This window comes from Atta cephalotes (genome assembly GCF_000143395.1).
Source record: "Atta cephalotes unplaced genomic scaffold scaffold00012, whole genome shotgun sequence".
Lineage (NCBI taxonomy): Eukaryota > Metazoa > Arthropoda > Insecta > Hymenoptera > Formicidae > Atta > Atta cephalotes.
This window is the reverse complement of record NW_012130076.1, coordinates 6,072,667-6,078,571: the sequence shown is the minus strand read 5'-3', so window position 1 is coordinate 6,078,571 and position 5,905 is coordinate 6,072,667.

The window sequence follows — 5,905 nt, the reverse complement described above, 5'->3', positions numbered from 1 at the left end:
TACACTTATGTATATTGGGAGTACAAAGTTCGGTCCGTTTCCCTAAAGATGGCTCCAGCTATTGTGAATGATTCATATTGACGGCTAATTTTGAAGGTTTCAGAAAGGTTAAACATCTGCTAATAATATTCAGTTTATATCGCTTTGAATTTCATACAAAAACCTTGATTTTTAATGTGTTTGAAATGTCGAATTTGTTAACCAAGCAGCATTTGCGGGAGGTTTTGATTTTCTGCTTTAATTGGAAGAAAAGTGCGGCTGAAGCCCATCGAATGCTTGTCGAAATTTATGATGACACTACTCCAACTGATAAATCATGTAGAAAATGGTTTCAAAGATGGAGATTTCAGCGTTGAAGACAAGTCTCGCTCTGGACAGCCAAAAAAATTCGAAGACAAAGAATTAGAGGCATTACTCGAAGAAGATCAGAGTCAAACGCAAGAGGAGCTTGCAGAATCATTGGGGGTAACTCAACAAGACGTTTCTGTACGATTGAGAGCCATGGGAATGATTCAAAAACTAGGAAATTGGGTGCCTTATGAATTGAAATCGAGAGACGTTGAAAGGTGATTTTTCACTTGCGAACAGCTGATTCAAAGATAACAGAAAAGATTTTTTCCATCGGATTGTGACTGGAGATGAGAAATGGATATTCTATGACAACCCAAGAAGAAAAAATACTAGGCTAAACTCGGTCAATCGTTGCCATCGACCTCAACATCAACACCACAGCCGAACATTTATGGTTCGAAGATCATGCTCTGTATCTGGTGGGACCAAAAGAATCTTGTTATGAGTTGCTGAAACTTGGCGATTTCATTACAGGCGATCGGTATCGGCTACAATTGATTCGAGCCGTGCATTGCGAGAAAAACGACCGAAATACGAGCAAAGACATGATAAAGTTATTCTTCTTCATGACAACGCCTCATGTCGCTAAAGTTGTAAAAAAATATTTGGAAACGCTCAAATGGGATGTTTTATCGCACCCGTATTCTCCGCACATTGTTCCTTCTGATCTTCTGGTTGTTCCGAAGGATGCAGCAAGTCACCGGTTCACTTTTTTCGCAGAAATCGAAAATTGGCTCTAAAATTAGATCGCCTTCAAAGACGAGTCATTTTTTCGAGATGGAATTTGAAAATTGCCTGAGAGATGGGAAAAAATAGTAGGCAGTGATGGACAATACTTTAATTGATCTTCATTCATTTTGTTTTGAAATAAATGCATTTTTGAACAAAAAAACGGATCAAACTAATTTGTACTCCCAATATTATCAAAATACATTTATAATAAATATTTATATATATATTCTTTAAGAATTTGCTCAACTTGCTTCAAATATCCGCTAATATTTTATAAGATGGCAGAAACTTGTCACGCTTTCTTATCGGTCAATAGAAATGCTTACGCATAAGCACTCCTTATTTCTTACACCATGATAGGCGGTACATTTTGCTTGTCTGCTTTTGTCTTTCCGAAAGTTCTGATTGGCTTTCGCTTTCCGTTTTTTCATCAAAGTGTGAACCCGACTTTACATAATATTGTTTAGAGTCCCTCTAGTAATAGTCAAGTCATGAGAAATACCAATCTCCTGATTGGTCAAATTTCGAGTTCCTTTAAACGTCGCCATTTTGGAACTTTTGATGTAGGGTGCGTTCGGGAAGATACTATTCGCGTTATTTAGCGCTACAAATTGTTCGCAGAGCTGCAGATAGCGCTAACGAATACGATCATGATATCACTAATGGTAGCGTGTTACATCACACTGCACGCTATCAACACTATTCCTTCCGACGTAGTGTATTGGTTAGCGTTTACAAATCCGTGAATCTTAGCGTAGAGTTGGTAGCGTTTAACATTCGTCAAAGTTAGATTAATGTTCAAGGGGATTCTGTTCTCGAGTGGCATCAAACTTTTCTCTCTTAGGATTAATGTCCATGATGCTAGAACTCGGTCCGAGTTCTCAGATCGAGAAATGTAGTCAATCAGTATACAGTTTTTATGGAAAATCGGCAAGTTGATTGGCTACACATTTCTCAATCCGGAACCGGAAAATTCGGACCGAGTTCTAACATCGTGGACATTAGGCCTTAGAATTTTGTGGAGTAAACGTATGTAATGTGTGAATTTTAAATTTTATCATAATGAATGCAATCTCAATTTTAATCTCTGCTGAGCATCTTTAATGGCACTAGGCTGGAGTGAATTCTTGCTTATATATCATCTTTAATTTTTCAAAGTTTCTGTGAAGTTCAATTTTTGTATTTAATTTCATTATAAATGTGAAAATCAGAGATATCTTGTTACAATTTTTAATTCCCGTGTACGGAAAAAAGTTACTATTGCGGTATAGCGCGGCAGGATATTTCGCTGCAGATGCTTAAGGTTCTTATTAGATGTAGATATGCTTTTTCTTCTGAAATTGATCATTGATCAAGTTCTTCCTTTTATCGATTAATTTTTGATCTAGTTTACATTGTTCAGTCCGATCCAGTCGGCAAGCTTCATAGAGATTGCTATCATAGAGATTGCAATTGAGATTGCGTTCTGTTATTCACTATGAGAAAATTAAAAATTTGCATTACAAATACTTTACAAAAACCTTATCTTAAAAATTTTAATTATAGAGAAAAGTTTGGTTGGTGATTGAAAACAGAATCTCCTACATTAACTTAATCTCGACGAATATATTTCTCTGGTTAAACGCTATCAACACTACACTAGGATCGTTCATGGAGCTTGCTAACGCTATCACGCTATTGACTCCAAGAACAGCGTTGATAGCGTTTGCGTCCGTAGCGCGAATAGTGTCTCCCCGAATGCACTCATAGTAGTAAATCTGTGAATTGTGAGCAATTGTTTCAGGTGTAGAAAGCGTGAACGCGAAATCGGACTATTAACTGTCCATGATAGAATTGTGCTGTTTCCGGCCTTGCTTACCAGCTAGCTTGCATTTTGAAATCAATGACTTCATATTGGTTGTCGCAACAACTTGCGATCGGCTTGCAACTAATGTAAAATTGGCTTAAAAAGTCCTCTACACGGAAGTCATAGACAATCGTGGAATCTTAAGTTATAGGAAACCAATCAATTACAATCAAATATAAGGAGAATACTCGATTAGAATTGATCAATTTCCTATGACTTAAGACTACAACCGTCTATGACTTCTATAATATAATATTGTTCATTTTTGTCTCTCGGGAGTTGCTCGGGATCGCTCCGAATGAACCTAGCATACTGAAATATAGGATTCACACTACGTATGTCGTGACATCCGTCATACGACAACTGACATTCATTTACTGGATTCATACTGGATCCGACGTGCGTCGTACGATGTTCTGCAATCAATCAAAAAACAGGATTTTGCTTCGTATCATCAATGTAAGAAAAGATTCAGTATCAACTTCTCATAACGCGAAACAAGTCGGTATTCATAGTCGATTATTACATTTAAAATTGTCGTAAGTCAATCCTAGGACTGTATTAACATCTTAAGGACCACTTTCACTTTCACCGATTAACTTAACAGGCCTAGTACTTTGCAAGATTCCAACTGAAACTGGCGGAGAAAAAATGTGAACTGAAGAGTTAAACATATTTCGATGTGAAAGATGAACCTCACTCCGATCGACTAATCACTGAAAAGTCCGATGAAATCATGGTAAAAGTCGAGCATGATAAGCATGTGAGCACTGTGGAGATTGCCACGAAACTAGACATCGACCACAAAACAGTTTTAAATCATTTACACAAAGCTGGATACAAAAAGAAGCGATGTTTGGGTTCCTCACGAGTTAGGAACATGATGGACCGAATTAACATTTGTGATACGCTACTGAAACGGAATGAAATTGAGCCATTTCTGAAGAGAATGATAACTGGCGATGAAAAATAGATCACCTATGATAATCCAACTAGAAAAAGATCGTGGAAAAAAAGGAGAGAAGGTGCAAGCAATCGCAAAACCTGGATTGATGAGGAAGAAGATGATGTGGTGGGGCTGGAAGGGAATCGTTCACTATGAGCTGTTATCGTCCAATCAAACAATTAATTCCGAACTCTACTGTGAACTGCAGAGATTACAACAAGCAATTGAGAGGAAGCGGCCAGAATTAATCAATAGGAGAGGTGTCGTCTTCCATCACGACAACGCTCGACCACACATCTTTGATGACTCGGCAAAAATTGCGAGAGCTTGGCTGGGAAGTTTTAATGCATCCACTGTATAGTCCTGACATAGCACCCTTAGACTCATTTGTTTAGATCTCTGCAGAACTCTCTTAATGGTGTAAAGCTAGCTTCAAATGAGGCCTGTGAAAATAACTTGAAGCAGTTTTTTGATCCAGAAACCACAGAAATTCTATCGCGATGAAATTATGGCTCTAAAAATATTATAGAAAATAATGGAGCATATTTGATTTAAATTGATTTTAATACTCTAAGAAAAACACTTTAATTTTACTATTGTATTTACTATTGTACCAATAATTTTATTATTGGATATGGGAAAAAATCGCCACGAATTTTTTCCCATATCCAATAATAAAAGTCAAGTTTTACAAACAAATTAAATCAAATTTTTTGAGCGGAGACGCTGTATATTGTATAGACTGTTATATTTGTATACGATAAAGTATTCTCGTAATAAAGTATGCATTTTATATATGTGTGTGTGTATGTGTGTGTGTGTATTATTAAATTACAACTTTACATTTACCATAATTACAATTTTCATACTATATATTATTTTTTCATACATAATTATTCAATTACAATTTTCATATAGTATTTAATCAAGTATTATATTTACTTATTACTGTTCAATATTATTATTATTATTAATGTGAATATTATCTTTATATAATGAATTCATTAACGTTATATTATTATATATATAATTCTGATTTAAAAATATGTGGCTTTTCCAATCCACTACATGGCTGCGAGTCATGTATCTTGGGATCTACTATATTAAAGGTGTCGACGCTCAGGCTGTGTTTGGTTTGCACGCTTACATGCTTTAAGCGCTTATAAGCATTGCTTTGGCGATGTAAGTCAGAGATGCGTTCATCCATGACGCCATACCGAGCCACGTCGTGCTCATAAAATGCTTATTTCGTCGAGGTAGGGCAGCAAAAAAGCGCAAATAAGCGTTTATTGGCCAAAATAAACATGGACATGTTCGATCCTAACCCTAGTAGGTTAGATCCTTGTACGTTTTTTTATGATTAAAGAAATGTAACGAATGTATTGGATTGCGTGTATATTTTAATTCTCTCGTAATATACTTGTATATGACGTCTACAAATGTCCCAACTTTGTGCCAATAAAAAAAGAATTTTATTCACCAACAAGGAATTGGATTAAATTTAAATTTTCACTGATAAATAGGAAAAGAATTTACTCATATAAAAATGACATTAACAAATAAAGTTCTAGTTAATTTAGAAAATGCACAGATTGGGAATATATACACGATAATCTCTAACTCTCGATGTACGACTTGAATGCATCTTTGATGAAAGGAATGAAGAGATTATAACACAAAAAAATTACATTGAAAAAAATTTACAAAATTGTAATATTTGTTTAAATAGTATCAATGGGACATTTGTTTACAATAAATAAATATTTACTTTAAGAAATAATACTTAAATTAAAATATTATTTTTTTATTGAATAAATTTTTATTCGCTATAAACAAATGTCTCATTGATATTATTTTGAACAGATATTTATTAAAATTTCGTAAATTTTTAATATTAGGTGTACAACTTTGCTTCCGCCGTTTTCCTATAGATGGCTTTAGCGGTAAGTGGTGGTCGAAATAAATAGATCATAGATGTCATACAATAAACTTGGACATCTGTCAACATAACCCCATAGAAACATTAGTCG